The sequence below is a fragment of the Ammospiza caudacuta genome, chromosome 15 (assembly GCF_027887145.1).
Source record: "Ammospiza caudacuta isolate bAmmCau1 chromosome 15, bAmmCau1.pri, whole genome shotgun sequence".
Taxonomy (NCBI): Eukaryota; Metazoa; Chordata; class Aves; order Passeriformes; family Passerellidae; genus Ammospiza; species Ammospiza caudacuta.
The window spans coordinates 11,283,158-11,302,897 of NC_080607.1; positions in this window are offsets into that span (position 1 = coordinate 11,283,158).

The window sequence follows — 19,740 nt, forward strand, 5'->3', positions numbered from 1 at the left end:
AAAGGGAGAGCTTAGATGAAAGCTTAATGAAAGCAAATTGTGTCTGAACAGAAGCTGCAGCAGAGACAGTATCAGTGACACAGAGCACTGTCAACAAGATAATGGCATCATGCTGCTGGGGAACTGCTAAAGCATTTCTTCTACAAGCACAAGACTAATCCCCTGACAATGCTCCATTCCAAGACCTCTATTGCTGTTAAAACAGGGAAAGGATGTTGACTCAATCTCTACCAGGAGGATCCTGGCAATGCCTAAAGGAATATTGATTATCCTGCTGTTTTCTATTTTGCACTTCTCTCTACAATAACCAAACCCCTCCCCTAAGAAATATTTGTCTACTTCTCATAGAGAATATTATTGAGAGAGTTCTAAGTTAGAAGGGATAAAGTAGCAACTGAGAAAAATATGCCTTGGAGGAGGCAAAATCAAGGGCCCAGCAAGCTCATCCTCTGAGCATGATCTCCAATGGCCTTCTGAGCTTAATGAGGGGGAGTTTGTTAAAAAGCCAACTGGAACTTGGAAAGTTCATCACAGGATTGCCTATCCAAGCTCAGCACAGCTCCAATCACTGAAGCACATGGAAGAAACATTTTTTGGAATCCAGCCCTTTGCCAGCCAGGCAAAGGACCAAATCACAATGAAATGGCAAAGAATTAAATGTACTTGGATCTGTTCAGCTTGGGAGGAAAAAGTCACTTACTGGTTGACTGTGCATCAGCAGGTGAAAGTCTTCATAATATTGCTTAGCATTACTTAGGGCAGAAATGGCCAGATCAGGCTCTTACATGTGGCTTTGAGCAGGCAAATGCCAATTTTGTTGTCCGTACAGACATGGAGATCACACCCTATGTACATCTATGAGCAGCTGCAAGGAAGGTGATAGCACAGCCTCCTACCTCAGTTTTTGTCTGTATTTGAAAGTGAGAGAATAAGGTGCTCAGAATGGAAGTTATTTACCACATCCTGACACTGAGAGCAAGGACTGTGGATACAGGACTATCATCCTGGGTTTGATGGAAAGCATGGAGAGGGTGCAAATCCCCATCTTTGTAAGGCCCCATTCAGTTTCCCCCACCTCAAGCTGAGCAGTGCTGGTCCCCTCCCTTCTGATACATCTTTCTTCCTAACACTTTCTGCTTCTTCATGTCTTTCATGGACAACGTTTTCAAGGATGGAGGGTACTGAAATAACCCACAGATTGCAGTTCCCAGAGGATGACAACCCTGCAAGAGTGTCACATTCCTGTAGGACATCCTCACTGCTGCTATATGTTTTGCTGCTGAATTTTACAGCCCTTACAAAAATATTGAGACATGATTCAGGTGTGCAAAAGCAGCTTAGAGCCCAAAGCCTTCCCCAGCCAGGGCAGGGGATCAGGTGCCCCATCAATGTTCAGGTGTCCCCTGAACCCAGCTCCTGCAATCACTGCAGCAGGGGCTGAGGTGGATGTCAGGAGGTAGGGGCCCAAGAAAGGGATGCTTTCCCCTGCTGCCCTAGCAATTCAAATTATTTCATGATGGCAGAAAATTAGGAGAGGAGAAAACCACAGCGCTCTGTTGAAAAAAAAGAAAAAAGAAAAACATGATTTTGAAAAATGCTGTGCCAGGTAAAACTCCTCTGCTTTGTTATTATGAGAGTTCCCAGCACTGATAATTTCTCCTAGTTACTGGTTTGTAAGTTACTTCTGAGTAGAAAATTCAATTACATGGGCCAAGACAACAATAATGTTTTTCCTGGCAATGGTTCATTTTGCCAGTGGAAACATTTCCCCCCCTCCCTTTTCTGGATTCAGCTCTGCAAAGTTGCTAAATTCTTCCAGATCTCTGGTCTGATGTGATCATAAATATCCTGATTGTATTCGACTGATTGACAGACTGGGGATGGATTAAGTGGGGATTACAGCCTGGAATGATCAAAATGTGCTTTCATGGTCAGTAACTCTGCAATAAGTCATAGTTCCAATGTACATTAACTATATAATCTAATTAGCATGGCTGTTTATGTATTTAATATTATTCTTAAAACTTTTTAATAAAAGAGGTTTTAAGGAGAATTAAATGTTGTTTAAAGTATAAGAACCTGTTCCTTGAATGAACAGTAGTTTGGGGTTTGCTCTGTCATTAAGATGACTAATAAAACTCTCTCTTACTATTAAAATGAGATTTGAGCAGTATGAGGGGCCTAATCCTGCCCTAACTAATAGGTGTGTAAACTCAGATTTTCTCTGTTTTATTTAAAGTTACTTCGGGTGTAGCAATTCAGAGCAGAATTTAGTCTATTAGGATTAGAAAACTACTTTTAAATCATTTGAGAATATTAAATACAGGTCCATATAGGTACAAAACAAACAGTATTCTAAGGTGCTCACCACTCACAGCTGTCATTATTTACTGAGCAGGAGCAGCAGGAATTACCTTTATGGGTACAAATCTTAAATGTTTTACTGCACAGGTTAATACCCCTCCATACATACCTAATGATATCAAACTGAATGAAACAATTCATCAAGGCAAAACTCCCAACAACAGCAATGTGTTCAGCAGCTGCACTTGTGAGTATAAAAAGAGCTGGCTACTTGATGGCAAGGGCAGGGAATTATAGTGGAGATGTTATGCAGTTGTCCATAAAAAATGAAATATGAATCGAGTAAATATTTCGCAGGACATTGGGTTCTCTGCTGTCTCCAATGCTCCAGTCTCAAAGTCAGCTCCTCAGAGCTGTGGATCAAATTGCCCTGCAGCTATAGGGCTCCTCCAACACCCTTTTTAAGTTTTCAGATTTTGCATTTGCACTTGAGAGGTTCCCAAGGCAGTTTGTCGTGGTGTGTGAGCAGTGCTGGGCTGTGTCCATGGACATCAGGGGAGAGGGAGCCCTTCTGCCCTGCTCTCTCACACCAACATTGGTCTCCTCTCTCTTCTCACCTGTGTTCTTACAGCTTTTTCATGACCTGAGACCTTCTAAAAGGAGCTCAAAGTTTTCAGCTTGTCCAGCAGTTGGCTTCTGATGTCCCTCCCTGCTGCCCTCCTGGCCAGAGGATGTGATCAGGGACAGCCTGTTCTGGTGCGTGACCATCTCTAAACCAGGGCCAGGACAGACACCACTGACCCTGGAGATCAGAGAAGGGCTCAGCCCCCTGCACACCCCAAACCTGGGGTCCTGGCACACATCACAATTCCACTGGTTGTCACCAGAGATAAGGGACGGCTTGCCTTGAGACTGGCCATGCATGAGTCAGTCCATCAAACACCAGGATGAAACCCACTTCATGGCACTGCTGATCCCCCAATCCACACAGAAAACTCTGCCCAAAATCCCTTAAATGAAGCAGGAATGTTTCAATTTAAAGGAATTAAAAGCATTTTTAAAATGTGATGGTTCCCATCATCCCAAGTCCCTGCACAGTGCACTGCCTGACAAGCCTGATTATTCTCCAGCCAGTCAGGGGCTTAGAAAGTATGCTGAGCACTCAAACCATTTTAGATCCCACTGCACTGCACATACCCAGAATTTGAGCAGAGTTCACATTCGAGGGCTTATAAAAACTTGAACACACTCCAATAACTTAAATCATTCACTGAGGTTTATAGTGATTTAAAGCCATTGGAACTCTCCACGTTTGGTGCACAAGGGCTCCAGCTTGGAAAAGAATCAAGGCATGTTCCAGCATGGCAGCTCCAGGCATATTGAATCAATTTCAGCATGTAAAAATAATTAACAATGATAAAAATGCATTAATAATACTGTAATTATAAGGCCAGACCAAAGTTTCAGCCTGAAGAAAAAAAAAAAAAAAGAAGAAGAAATACAGCAAGGTTTGTGAACGGCTTGGACTGGGACTAATGAGGGATTTCTGTGACAGGAAAATGAATGGAGGCAAACCAAGGGTAAGGAGCAAAGGAAGATCACATTTGTCAGTAGTTTAAAAAGTTATTCTGGCCTGAGCTGCAGGACTTGCTAAATTCTGCCCTGGAGGTGTGCCAACACAGCACTGCTAGGCCAAGGGATCAGACACAATCCAAGGTCCAAGTTCTTGCAAGCCATCAGGACAGGGATCAAATGCTATAGATCATGGAGCTGGCTCATAAATCTCCACTTTCTAGTAGCTTTGAGTAGGGAGGCCAAAAGTAGCACCTGTCTGGAAAGGATGCCACGCTGTCTGAAGGATGCTTTTCCAGAACCAGCTCCGTCCCTGCAGGGTGATGTCAATTCCCCAAGGCACACAGGGCTTTGGCTATTTCTACATGAACTTTCCAGCACCTGGTGCAGTGGCTTCAGCACCAGGAAATGCCTGAGGCTACAGGAATAAACACAGCCAGGGACATTAACCACCAAATGGTTTAGTCACATCAAACAACTGATTTGTTCTGCTCAGCAGTCCAGGATGATTCTTATTTAATCAAGGCTGATTCACCCATCCCACTTGTTCTGCACTCAGCCATCATGCAGGTGCTTCCTTGTGCCTTCCAATAACAACTCTGCAGAAAATTTTGCAAAAGAAACTAACAGCACAAGGTGTGTCCAAAGGCTGTGAGGAAAAGAAAAACTAAAAAATGAAAATTTCTAATGTTTGAGAGAAAAGGGTTGGGCACAGACAGGTGATGTCACCTTTTTGTAGGGGAAAGACACATTAATTGGAATTCCCCTGGCAGAAGTATTTTCTCATTGTTCATGTTAAGGTGAGTTTCTGCACACAGAAGATAGTGACTCTGTTCCCAGAGCCACCAGAAAAAAAAAAAAAAAACAAAAAAACCAAAACCCCTCATCATATTCCTGCCATTATATCCCCAGTTCTACTGCAGTTTTGAAATTAACATTTTGCTTTGGCACAACTCCCATCTCATTTTCTGTGAAACACAGCAGAGCTCAGGATAAATTCAACCAGGAGAGATTTCTATGGAGAGAAAAAAAAAAAAAAAAAAAAAAAGCCTGTAAATCCTTTACTATCTTTAATCATGAAAATAATTCAGTTGCTGCAGACGTGATATTAATGGCCAGGGCCCAAGGACCTTGCAATTCACAAAAGCACTGAAGGGATCCATAAGAATTTACACTTGTTTTTTAAAGGGACCAAAAATGTGGCTGCAGCAATTTAGAAGAGTTTATATATTCTGGCCTCAGAGAGGTTTAAATCACTCAGCTAAGAAAGATGCATTGGTGCATTAGTGAGCCTTCAGGAAAGTGTTTTGGGGCACAGAGTGCTCTCAAATCTTGCTCTGTCCCTAAGTGGAGTCCCTGACTCACACTCAGAGCATCCTCTTGGCCTCCCCCATGTCCCTTCCACCCCTCCACAGCACCAGTCAGGGCCCCCAGAGCCCCTGGAGCTGCCCCTCACATCATCCATGCCTGGGAGGTCCCTTGGTCCCCTGGGATGGCCAGGAGCCCTTGGCCAGCAGAAACATCCAGGGCAGGGAGGCCCAGGAAAAGAAAAGCTTTCAGAGGGCTCAAGATAAGATGTGGTCTTTGGGAGATAATAACACTCCCCAGCCTCACAGCATGCAGGACTAATTGCAAAGCCCATCTCCCTGACCCAGGTCTCCCACTCTAAGCCCTTCTCTGTTTCTCATATTCACTTGCTAATTCTCTTCAAGCATTTTAATCCCACCTACTGCCAGGACAGAAAAATAAGAACTTGCTGTTTGGAAACCAAGCTAGTGAAAACACAAGAATGCAGGGCAGGAAGAGCTGCTGCTGTGCAAGGGCAGTGCTCTCTGGTTCTGCAGGATCTCAGAGCCCTGACCTGGGTGCCCCACACTGCCCCGGGTACCTGGGGGTGCTGCTGCCCATCTGCAGCCTGGGATCAGCACCACAGCTGTTCAGCTGCCCTCCAGTGTCACACAGCTCTGACAGTAAATGCCATCACATGCTGCTCCCTCTGACAAAGGTTTCCTGGCAGACTGCAGGAATTCAGGGCGTGACATTTCTGCTGCTGGCAGGGGAGGTGACACAGCAGCAGCTACAGCAGACCTGGAGATGGAGAAACCCAGGCAAAAACACCTGATGCCAAGACATTTAACACAACACTGACAAAAGCATCTGGCTCTCAAGTGGCACAAACCTTGCAACTCAAAGAGCCACAATTTCACCTCTGCACCTCCCAAAGTTCCCATCCCAGGAAAAGGCCAGCTGCTCGCAACCCCCAGTCTCAGGAATAAGTATGGGAAAAGGCACTTTTCTTGTTCAGCTTTGGGTGTGTGTTTTATTTGCCTTGCCTTGGTGCCCTCAGGGTGGTTGTTGGCTGTAGTAGATGGTGGATTTTATTTTCCTGACTGGTTGTACCCCTCTTGAGAGAAGTTGTTACAGTTGTAGTTGTATTTTTCCAGCTTTTCCAAGCTTACCAGCTCCCCAGGGTGCTGTTTGCCTGAGCGGTTTGGTACAGTTTTATTTTTACAATAACTATTACACTTTTAAATTTTATTTTTGTATGTTAATTAAATACTTTTTAATCACAATGCAGATGCAGTTGCAGGGGCCAAGAAAAATACATAAGCAAGAAGAGAATCCAAACATATATCTGCCCAGCATGGTACAGAAAAACTTTCCAAACCCAAGTTCAGCCTAGCCCAGTCCTGGATCTCTGCATTAAAAGTTTAACAGCAGAACTCAGCCACCAGTAATTTGCTTTTCAGTTCACTGCAAAGCTTTTCCTTGCATTATGGAGCAGGATGTAAAGTGTCCAGAGAGCAGCACCTGGCACATGAAAAATGCTGATCTGTGGCACCAAATCTGCCCACCCCAGTGTCAAACCAGAGAAAAATGTCCTACAGTTTTCTGAAATAGTGTTTGTCAGATTGTGACTGTGTTCACAGGGGTCTTAGGATGAGGGAAGAGATAAGGATCTGACTCCATGTTTCAGAAGGCTGATTTATTATTTTATCATGTATATTACATTAAAACTATACTAAAAGAATAGAAGAAAGGATTTTATCAGAAGGCTAGCTAAGAATAGAATAGAATAGAATAGAATAGAAAAGAATGATAACAAAGGCTTGTGGCTCAGGCTCTCTGTCCAAGCTAGCTGGGCTGTGATTGGTCATTAATTAGAAACAACTAACATGAGCTAATCAAAGATCTGCCTATTGCATTCCACAGCAGCAGATAACCATTGTTTACATTTTGTTCCTGAGGCCTCTCAGCTTCTCAGAAAGAAAAATCCTAAAAAAGATTTTCCATAAAAGATGTCTGTGACAGTCAGATGATGCTGAAGAAATGCTGAAATAGGACAGCAAATGTGAGTTGTTTCTCACCCCTGGAGTTGGGCACCTGTCAGGTTGGCAGCTCAATCAGCTGTACCATACATTTTCTCCCATTCCAGTGCTTGTCCCAGTAAATTCCACAGGGAATCAGCTTGCCCACCTTTGCAAATGCAGCAGAAATGAAGCAAAGAGTCTGTGGACATCTGGAGAGACATGTCTATGCCTATAGCATGGCCAAAGCCACCTCCTTAGAGTGCAAGTGCTGTAAAATTCTTGCCATGCCTGAGAAATAAAATGTGAGGTTTAATTTAAAATGAGAGATATTAGAATGGCGAGCTGCAGGTGATGAGGTGATGGCATTTCCTTGGCTCAGAGCCAGGAGGGTAGGAAAAGAAAACAAGTGAGATGCATTATATCCTCCATTCCTTGGCAGCTCAACAAAGTGACACTCATGGAGGGCTCATGAGCGAGGCAATTAATGACAGGGAAGTGGCAGAAAGAGCACTGTAAGAAATTAGAGCTGAAGTTCAAAAGCACAGGAGAGACAAGACCAATAATAAAATAAAGAAATCCAGAAGCAGTGTGTATATGAAAAGTCAGTGCAGTGGGTATGCAGTGAAAATGGAAAAGGTATTTCTTCTGAGAACCTGTGTGTGATCCTTGCATACCTGTCATCTCCTTTTTATTAATTGTTTGATTAAGTGGTGATTTCTTTAATATCTCCATGTATCTTAATCATGTAAGTGGTGAACACAGTGGTGCTGGGTTAACAGCTGGACCCAATGACCTCAGAGGCCTTTTCCAACCATAATGATTCTGTGAAAGGCTGGGAATGGTACAGGTTGGAACAGCTGAGCAGAGGACCCCTTGTCCTCCAGAACAGGTTTTCTACAGCACTCTCAAATTTACCTGATGAAAATCACAGCAATGGTGTTATCTGGATATGTACAAAAGGTAAATAATAATATTCCAGGTGAACACACAGGCTTTTCTGCATTTCTATTGCCAGCACAGTGGGTGAACCACCAGGCCACTCAGTGAGGAGAGAGCCCTGCTGGAGACAAGCCATGGGTGACTGTGCTCCCATTTTGGCTTTCCCATTCTGGCATGAGCAGTGGCTCTGGTAGTGGCTGAGCAGGGAATTTTCCTGCTCTCTGTGTCTGTTGTGGGCCCAAAGACCCTTCCAATCACTTGGAGAATGTTTGAGGCTGAGTCACACCAGAATGATGTTTTCTTCCTATAAATTATTATTACCACCAAAACAACTTATACTCTTTAGTTTGAAAACCCAATTCTAAAATAATGTCCAATCTCTCAATTTAAAGCTGGGCAGAAAAATCAAAGCAGTATGACTTCATAAAACATATTTTGATTAAAATAGATTGTTTTGTGATGTTACAAAGAAGATTTGAAAGATTACATTTTCTTGGAAACGTCTATTTTTAGTTATTTCCCACAATTAAGTTTATTCTAAGTTTGTTGTTATTTTTATGGTGGTGGGCTGTGCTCCCCTTCAGCAGAAACTGCACAGTATGCCTGGCATGTGATGGACTTATCAAATCTGCTGTAAATAATTTTTTAGTTATTTATAGCAAATTGATTAGAGCTTTTCTGAACAGGCAGCAGCTCTTCCACTCATAATTTGCCCAAAAAGACAACAGCAAGGCTCAGCTGCTTGGCTGCCAGGCAGAAAGGTCAAATTACCAACCTCCATTTCGGGGTATCAGTTACAGCCACCTCAGCACTCCCCAGTGCTGCTGCACTTGTCTTCTAAATATAGCTGCTCTCTCTTGCAGGATATTCTCTCCTTGTACACAATGCCAATAGGGTTCATCACTCCCCCAGGAAAGCCTATCACAGGATACTGGCGGGATTTATCATTAAAAGTTACAGGCTTTCTGCTGTCTTATTTATTGAGTGCTGACAGAGACTTTGGTGCTGCTGGTACACCCAAGTAAAGGCAACACTGAACAGTTTAAGCCTAAACTAGCAAAGCTGAGCTGGGAAAGTTGGCCCAAATAAAGTCAGATGAGTGGCTCAACAAAATCTCAAGTCACTTGGCACAGAAAGATTAGGTCCATAGACATTTTCTACACTGAAGATTATTTTACATTTCTTTCAAATCACAGGAACACAGGTTGACCTGAAACTCATGATTCAGATAGAGCAGTCAAAGAAATGCAGAACTGGGAAATAAGACCTGGAAATAAAACCTGGAAGTAAGACCTGGAAATAAAACCTGGATCATGGAATCAACTCAGCTGCCCATGGGCCTCCTTTCATCTCCAGCACAACAGATGGTGGGGACAAAGCCAACCCCAGAGCTGCATTCTGGCTTGGCCTAATTTTAGACACAAATGTGTTGTTCATAAGAAAGTCTCAGGGTGTCTATTGGTTTGGGAAGTCACAACACAACAGTGGGAGACTGATCCATCTTTCTTCAGGGAAAACCCAGTGGTGTTTGCCAGCCTGCCACAGCCTGGGGCAACCAGGGACTGAGCAACACATTCCTTCACAGTGCCCCCTTCCTCTCCTGCTACAGCAACATAAACATATAAAACTTCTGTCCCTAGAGGATCTTTTTCTTTGACTAATAACTGGAGGGATCCCCTAGCACCAACAGGAACCTACAGAGCTCACCCTGCAAGGACAAACACCAAGTGATTTCACTGCCCATCATCTGGGACCAAGGCTGGACTTTGGGGACAAAGAAAAAAGTCTTTCCAAATATGCAAGGGATAATCAGTAAGTTTGGCTTGTGCAAGGCATTTTTGACATTCCCACATCTCAAATGTCCAGAGCTTAAACACAAACAAAATCAGTGGAGATTTAAAGAACTTTGACCCTATATTCTTCTTGCCTTTCATTTCAAAAGAGAAGCCAAAAGCCAAAAGCTTGCAGGCACAGCTGAGCACCCTGGCTCAGGCCATCTTTCCATCTCTTCCAGGGGGATGAAACTCCCCACTGGAGCCTGGCCAGGCTGTCCAGGGCACGTTGTGCTTGTTTTCAGTGAATAAGTGCTGTCAGGAGTGTTTAACAAACCCTGTACTCGACTTTTCACTGGGCTCTTATGAGCTCAGAACAAAATCCTGGATATGAACCCACAGAAATTTTGGGGCATGTCAAATCTGAATCCAGATCTGAAACTGGAGGTTGGATTTCCACCTCTAGGGTTTCAGTTAGAGTTCAGTTCATCAACACTTCTGCCATGGCCTTTTTCTATTTTACTCCACCATGAATCAAGAGTTACTGCCATGAAATTAAGCTAGACCTGAACACAAGTGGGAATAAAGCAAAGTTTGCTCATATCAACAGCCATACCTTCTTGCACTTTCATTTCTGTAATATATCTATCTTATATATATATATAATATAGAATAGAGTCACAGTGGCTCAAATGTACACAGATTGTGAGCACAGCCCTGGGCTAAAGCGTGGTGAAATTATGGTAGGAGGAGGTGAGATTAGAAAGAACAAAGGCTTAGCAGAAGAACAAAAAGTATTCAGAAGTGGTTATAAAAATTCATCTACCTCCTCTGTCAAATGCTCTGCACACACTGCAGACCCCCCTGACTGTTCAAGCCTTGCACACATCCACCAACAAAATGTTCTCACTCATGAGCTCCTTACCAAAAATTCGGCTCCTGAGCTTTGCTTGCCATTCAGAGCAGGCAGCAGTCACATGTTTGAGACTTCACCAGGCAAAGTGATTCAAAGAAATAATAAACAATTGAACATAAATTAAGAAAAGCTGCCTATGGGCTTGTAACAGTAGAACTCCAAACCTGCACACCCTGTCTCCAAGCATATTGCTGTAAGAACCACTGTAAAGCTTTTCTGCTCCCTTCCCAGGGAGGGGAAATGTGAACTGAAAGATGCTCCCCAGTCTGCCCCTAAAGCTCTGTGAAATGGGGAGCTCAACACGCTGCTTCATCACACAAGGTGATGCTGTCACCCTTCCTGCATTACAAATTCCCCTCTCACTGAAGACTCTGGCACGAGGTCTAACAAGGAGTTTTAGTCTTTGCTGGCCATTTTCAAGGCATGATACCTTTTTAAGGCTAAAATCTGTTATGCAGATCCTTCCCAGAGCTGATGTAACCTGCTTGTGCCTTTCCTCCAGGATCCAACAGCTCCTCTGCATCTCTGATGTGACTGCTCATTGGCTCCAGTGCACAGAATTATTTTCTATTTGCAGAAGGAAAAAAATAAATTGAGCTGGTTGTGGGGGGAGCAACCAGATATGAACCATCATCCAGTTCATCAGCAAACTTTTCACTAACCCTTTGCATATTCAGTGCTTCAGGGGTTAATAAAGTCTCTTAGAAAGCAAAAGGTTTCCATCTGTAATTGGATCCTTTGTATGTGCTTTCCGCTGTAAGAATCAACTTAGCATTGACATCCTCGTAAAAATTTCCATTAGATCGAGCCCTGAATGCCCACTAAGGCTCTGTGTGGTTTTGCAATTGATTCACTGAATGAAATCTTATCTAAAATCTTTTTATTTTATGCTATTATGGGCACAAGGGAAAATAGTGATGTAAAAATTTTCACTGCTTAGTTAATGCACAGTGCCTCTTGGAAATGGCCTTCAGGTTAGCTAAAAAGATTGCCATTTCTATTTCCCACTATTTTGTTTCATATTACCAGTAATTGAAAAATGTTTCATTTCTTACTGAGTTACATATTGACACTTCAAATTGAATTCAGAACCTTTATCTTTAATCTTCTCATTAGATCTCTTCAGACAGCAGCTCATGCTTTTCAGGGCAGGAAGGCACAGTTCATCTATTGCATTTTTTTCAGCAATAGATAATTTTCACAAGATATAAGTAAAGCTGTTCTTGTGCTTTAAAGATGTAAAAGCAGCCTGTGGAAGCTACAAATCAGACCTTGTATTGCCAGAGTCCCTTCTGTGGGGGTGCTCCCCTGAGAAAGGTGGGTCAAAATATTGTTTACAAAAAATGTCAAATCTTTAATTCTTTAAAATTATATCAAATCCAGAACAGGGAGAATCAAAGGGAAAGAACATTTTGTCTTTAAGAAAGATCTACAGGTATAAATGGATTATCCACTACATCTTTTCCTTCTTTACAAGTTTGTGAAGAGTAATCACCAAGACCAAATTCAGTAGCTGAAGCCAGAATGAATGTTGAACTGAGCAACTGTCAGAATTCTTTGCAGTGACTTCTTATGTCCTTCCAGCCAAGCAGATTGGACATTCCCATCCATCCACCACAGCCACAAAGAGAACCAGATACTCACAGCTTGGACTGAGAGTGCACCCAGCCCTCAAAAACACCCCTCAAACCAGGGGCAGAAGCCCTCATACAGCCCCTGAACACTCACACCCAGTGCCAACTGCTCAGATGTGCCCAATGCCAGCACTTTGGGCACAAATACTCAGCACAGACACATGGTCTGCATGTGCACAGTCTGTATCTGAAGCTATCAGGTTTATTTTTCTTTTCACTGATTCTGGCCTGGGAACATCTCATGTCCCAACAGCTGTTGCAGCATCCCTTTCTCCAAGCTGGAAGACATTTGGGCCACTGAGTAACACCATCCCAATTTAAACAGGATCCTCATAGTCTGCTCTTGGGCACCTCACAGAGCAGACAGGAATAACAGCAACAACAATAAAATGTTTGCCTCTGCCTTCCTGCCTCTCATTTCAGTTGCTGGAGGTCTTTGCAGTGCTTAGAAATGAAAATAAAACAATCCTGTGCCCTGCTGCTGGAGGGCAGGCAATGGAGCACTGGAGCAGCCAGGATCAGGGAAAGGCTGTGCCAGCCTGGAGGAAATTCACATCCCAGGGTGCAGAACGTGCCCTGTCCCCTGGACTGGAGGCAGTTGAGGAAAGAGGAGCCTCAAGCCTTGTTCACAATGTCTGAATGATCCCTGCCTGCCCAAGTTTCTCCACAGGAGGAATGTCCACTTTCCATGCTATATGGTTCTCTACACAACATTTAATGATAATTGGAAAATATCCTAGCAATGCCGTGTTGTCAAGTTTACAAACATCTATTTCAAGCTGAGCTGGCTGGCAATTTTCTAAGTTTTTTCTCTGAGAAAGCTACTTTCCTAATATTTTTCACATAACCCTAAATTTTTCTTTTAAATCAATCTCAGATTTCAAAATTAAATTGTAGCGCTTTTACTCCAAGTGTTATGAGAGCTCTACTCTTTCCTCTGCCTTCCCTCACCTCCTGAGTGCAAAAACATGAGAAAGTAGAACAAAACAGCAGGAAAGAAATGATAAAAAAACCAAACAAAGGTAGAACCAAACCCAAAATTTCAAACTAAATTTTCTTGTTTTCATGAGTTTTCTACTGAAAACGCCAAACCCAGTTCTTTTTTACAAAACAATTTTTAAAGTAATATTAATGAAAACAGTCATTTTTCCTAACAACTCACATCTGGCCTGAGTAATCCTGAAGGCACCTGACATTAGACGAGCCATGGGACCGTTGGCTCAGTGGTGATATTTGTCATTAGTCCAGCAAGAAACCTCAAACTGGCAGAATTTTCATTCTCTGCATACACGAACACACACAGTGTGACCACAGCCTGGAAACTCCCCAAGACGACAAATGAGCTGAATCCCAGATTCCATTTCAAAGCCAACCTCAGAATTTCCATGGTGCGCTGAGCCCTCCAGCCTTCCATCCAGAAATCAATGAGGTGACATTGGCATGGAATAAAAATAATGTAGTGATGAAACAGGGCCCTAAAGTGCTTCGCAGTGACATTTTAAAAACTGAATGCCATGTGAAAAAAATGAAGTCAAATGCCCTTTTATCTCCATAACTCTGTAGTGTCACAGTCTAATTAAACCCTCAGCCTTCTCTGCTGACTTGGAGCTACACCCAGTGAAAAAGGATGCCCTGTGATAGACATTATTGGTGACCTCCACCCCAACATCTGTATAAGTGCCCTTAGCTCTAATGAATGCACGTGCTGGAAGAATGACGGGATTTCCTACAAGCTCAAATTCACCCCATAAACTGCAGAGCATTGCTAATGTTTCTGTCTGTCCTGCTAAAATACCATTCCTGGATCAGACAGGCAGAAGGAATGAGCTGAACCCCTCAGCTGAAGCCCTGTGCAGTTTCCCTCAATATAAATCTAATGCAGGAATAACGGCAATTTATAACCCAGGCAGCCAGAAGGCAGTGAAATGGAGCAAGCAGCCAGTTCACAGCCTCAGCAGTGCTTCTGAGACTGAAATGCAATTTCTGGCCCCAGAGGGTGGTTTTGGGAGAGCGATTCCACCATGCTCACATTCCTGCTGGACACCATTCCTGCCCCCAGCACACCAACCAGGAAAATCTTTCCTTTGGCTGTGGCCTCTTCTCCATCCACGTGGGCAAACCAGGTGCAAGGAGAGAAGCCACAGAGTGGGGTACCATGCTGTTAACATTCCTGGCCCAGGCAGCAGCTTCATTTGGCCCCTTCTCCCCCATCACTGAGCTCAGCACTTTTGGGGACACACCTGTCACAAGGCTTGACACCATTTCTCCCTCTACCTCCACCCAATGCCTCTGTGCAATTTAAGAGCTCTGCAATATAACATTTTGCAGACCAGTAATATTAGTGAGATTATGACTAAAGCAACCATCTCTCTCCCAAAGAACCTCTTGGCAGTAGGGATTAAATTCTCACTGTTTTTAATGGGCATAATGCCAGTAGAAAATAGCCCTGCCTGTTTCAGGGAGAAAAGGACAGATTTGTCCTTCTTCTCTCATGTATGTACCAGTGGACATTTCTATTACTCTGCATTCTCACTTCCCTTCCAGACCACAAATGCCCCACGTTGAGCTAAGGCACCACTCAAATTCCTTGCATAGAAACTTTAGAAAGAGTAAACAATAATAAAATTGTGTTAAAACACAGCCCTGCTTGCAGTAGAGATCCATAATCATAGACCACCCCAAGACAAAGTTCTCACAGCCCAGTCTGAGCCATTCCCCAGGTTACCCAGCAAATCCAGGATGGACTGGAGAAGATTCACCTCCTTCAAGCCAGGCCTGCTATAACTGCCTGTCCTTCCTGAGGCCAAGCTGCCTTTCCCAGGAGATGAATCCACCCAGACAGGCTGTGTTGCTGTCAAAAGTCACTCCCCCTGCATCTTCTGGAGGAAGGTCCAGACTGCAGCAAGCAAAGCCAGGGGCTGCAAGGCAGCAAAGAGGGAGCAAAGGGGAAAGCTGGCTGGAGATACAGATGGGACCATCAATGGGATCATTCACTGATGGGCACAATGCATCCTTATCCTATGACTATTGCCTGCCCCAAATGCATCCTTATTCTATGACTATTGCAGGGTGCAGATGGATTCTCAAAGCAGTTTTAGTGGCTTGAGCCCCAGGTTTGCTCTTTACAGTGAACCTCCACACCTGGCTTGGCAAAATGAATGTTTCACAGCTGGATGCTCCCAGCCTCCTTCTCTGTGCACCTCCTGGAGAAGCAGGCACTGAGGGGCTGCAGAAGGAAGGAACAGCCCGCAGCACCCAGCCAAGTAATTTCTAGGAGAAGGGCCCTGGCACCCTGCACTGGGGCTGGCAAAGAGGGAACCTGCAGCCATAAAGCAGCAAAGAGCCAATTTCTGTGCTGGCACCACTTGAGCAAGAAGAGAACATGTATCCACAGGCCACAGTGCTCATGATTTATACTGACACGAGTGAGATCAGAACCAGGCCCTGGTGCTTTGTTACAACAGTAAACATGACAGGGAGCTTTGCCTCTCCTCCTCAGGGTATATCCCTATGCCTTTGTGGTACCAGCACAATAAATAATGCATTCCTGGAAAAGGAGATCCAAGGAGCTTTCCATAAACAATTCGGGGTTTCTCCTTTAAAAACCTCTGAAATATATTCTTAATGCCTGAGCCATGTAAGTCATTAGGTTTCTGTTCAGTGTGCTCAATACATATGCATGTGCCAGAGACCAGAATCCTGGTGGAGTCTGTACTGCAGGACATCTATAAAAGAAAATTGCAGTTGAAGTGTCCAAAACAATGATCTGTGGGTGGTCCTCTGGTTAGCAGATGGGTTTCCACAGTGCACATATAGCTACCAGCACCAAACACCTCCTTGTTTTTGTCTCAGTAGCCTCTGCATGTAAAGAAGGGTTGGTGCACAGAGGATTCACTGCCTACAGATTAGCAGCTCATGTGTCTTTGTAAGACAGAGTGTGCAATCCTATCTAGGCAGGTTTGAGAGCTCTAATTGCATTCTCACCAAAAAAGGAGCTCCTTATAGACATTTATCATCATAAAATAGCAACATCTGACACACATGACATCATGTCTTCCAGGGAAAGCCAAACCAGAACAGGTAGGGTGAAAAAGGAAATTAAAACCTCTTTTCTTAGTCTCATGGAGACACCCATACAGCCAGTGGGATGATCTGCCTGGTGTGGCCACAGACCCAGCACGGAGCCTCCTCAGAACAAGGTTTCTTTCAAACAGACCATCAAGTATCCTTGAACATCACAGTTTAACATAAACAGCGCTGCTCTTCTGATTTGGGAAGAACAGTTGCATAAAGAAAATTGAGGTGGAGAGAACAGTGAGGGATGGGGACAGGGAAAGGGTTGTCAGGAAGGTCAGAAACCTTTAAAGGGAGGCCATGGAGACTCACACATGCCAGGAGCTCACGAGGGAGGGAGAAGGGTTTAACCCACACATGCTCCCGGTGGACAGCAGCCAAGTGATCACAGCATCCCCCAAATCCTCTGCACACCTGGGAACAGCCCAGACCTTTCTGGATGGGATGAGAAGATAGAGCAGGCTCACCATGTCCTGTTGTTCTGCATTTCCACATAGAAATGTTGCCTTTTACATGGCTTTAGAAAATTCAGCTGAATTGACCAACTGGTCTCTTGAAACTTCCTTTCCTGCCTCCAGAGGCCTTTGAAGAGTAAAAATTACCTGTGTGAAAATGAACTGATTCTAGTTTACAGTTCTGTATGGACAGCGATTACTTTAACCCTCTTGGTTTTAGCCCTTATTTAGTCTACAAGGATCAGACAGTCTACAAGGAATGGGACAGTTTGGCCAAAAAAGCACTGAAATCATGAATGTTCTAAAACATTCACTCCAAAGTGAATTAGTTCATAAGCACTTCCAGAGCACATGATGTTTCATACTGCAGAGCATGTCTTAAATTTTCCATCTGGATGTAAATCCTGGAAGAAGATGTCACCAGTCAATTCTGAGAAGTGAGAGTGTCATTAGCATGTTGCTTTAATTGTGTTTTAAATATTATATTAAACAATTTTTTGTACATTTCCTAAGAAGAGTCTTCTTTCATGAGGTGTCCCAAGTCTCATGTCAACTTACTACGGCTCAGATGTGTACATCAAATCAAATTAGCACATTCCAAACCTCATTTCCACTGAAACACAATCAATTGTAACTTATTTTTGAATCACGCTGCTTTCTCTAATTGTTAGCTCCAGCCTCTGCTGAATAGGTGGTTAAGCAAATTATTCCATCTCACATATGAAAATTGTGCTATTTATGCTGGCAGCTTTCACAGTTACTGATGAGGTTTCTTGAGCTAATGAAATAATGAAAACACAAAACAGATTTAGCTTTCTTAATAAGGAAAAAGATAATGAACTAAAATTAAAATTGAAACTCTCACTATACACAGAGTTACTGTAATATCATTTCTTTTTTAAATTAATGCCCATGCTTTTTTATTTTATTTTTTAACATGCCAGTGACAAAGCTAGTTAAAAATCCACTTCAACCATGGTAATGTAAAGATTCTATTACTTTATTGCATTTTTTGTAATGCAATTATGGGACATAGAGTTTTAGTGACTTTTCTGTGTGATTAGGGTAACACTGATTAGACACTGTGCTTCCCCTTCATGAAAGGGGAAAGGTGAAGATGGAAGAAAACGACTTTTGGTCACCTTTACATCCTTTTATCCATGCCTTGATGGATGGGCACCTAAGGGCTGGCACCTTCCTGGTGCAGATTTGCTGGGATTTGCCTTGCTGGAGCCCTGCAATGCAAGCCAGTTTCCTGCCTCAGCCCTGAGCAGAGATCTGGCTCATGAGGAAGTCTTGCCAAGGAGAAAGCCCAGCCACACTGTGCTTAAAAACCCCATCTTCTCACCCCAGGGCCAAAGAGGGGAGGAAAACTCAATGTGCGCTCGTCACCTGTATGGCAAAGCCTTCTTGCTTCCTCTGCTTTGCTCAGGCTGGGTTTGTAGGGGCCTTGCAAAGTGTTTTTCTGTCTCCCTCATGGTCCCCAAGGACTGTGGGGCTCAGCTGAGGCTGAGCTGGTGCCCCTTGGGTCAGCCTGGCCTGAGGGAGCCTGGCCACAGCGGTAACAGGAGATACCCCTGGCACCACTTCAGAGCTGGAAGCCTACAGGCATGTGGTCCCTCTGGTTTTGAAATATGTGCTTCTAGAGCTTAGCACCATTGGTTTTCATTGCAGAGAGATTTTGGCTGGGAGTACAAAATCGGAGAAATTTGATACAGGGCAACTGTCAGGATACATTGGTGTTTCTGCCAAATAACCTGCACAGCAGGTCCAGAAGATGCTCCATGTGTCTGTGACATGGCTTTGAAGTTCAGCTGGATCCTGAATTCATTCTTCAACCCTATCAGTGAAGTTTTCTTGAGGAAGAGTGAGGAAGAGGAGCAAGAGCAGAGCCCATGCCCAGGGTTCTGGCTACCTGAGGATCCCAGTGCTGGCACATCACACAGTGCCCCTGCTTTGCTGTATCAGGAAATTGCTGCTAAAGGCCCTCAGGCTCCCACTCCCTCTCTGAACTCACACATCCTTTATTCTGCAGCACCCAGTTTTGTCCTTCCCCTAAAACAATTAAACATTCCTCTCAATAAATATCATACCATGAATTAGCGGGCTCGCTGGCTCCGTGCCTGCCAGTGCAGGAGGAAATGGCCTCATAAATATTTGTGCAAGACATCAATAAATTTGAAGTGTTGACTCGAGTGCTCAGCTTCCCTATCGGAGACCTGGAGCTGGAGAACAGCAAAACCCCCAGGATGCTGAAACTGGAGCTGCACAGAGAAACCCCTCAGGAACCCCTCAGCAAAGCCCCTTCATGCTGCTGATCCAGGTGGAAAAGGTCCTTGCAATTCAGACAGGGGAGGTTTTGAGAAGGAAGGTGTTCCCTTGCCCATGGCTGATCCTCAGGGATTTTTTGGTTTTTGTTTTGGTTTTTGGTTTTTTTTTTTTTTATTTCCCAATTTTTACTGTTTATTACTACAGAAAAGCCATTGTTGTAGAGCTCCATGTGGCCAGTGAGCTGGGCAACCCCTCCAGCACAGCTGCTTTAGGCTGTACACAAGACCCAGAGAGGGATGGGTCACTATGAGCCTGCTTCATGCTGTACAGCTTCAGAACACAGGGACATCAGTGTCAGTAGCCCCTCAGGTGCGTCTGAGATCAGAATAATTTAATTACTAATTTTTTAAAATTTTAATTAAAAATACTGTTTTGAGCTGCTCTACTTTCATAATGTTTAAATGGCATCACTTCAGGCTGTGGGCTGTTTTA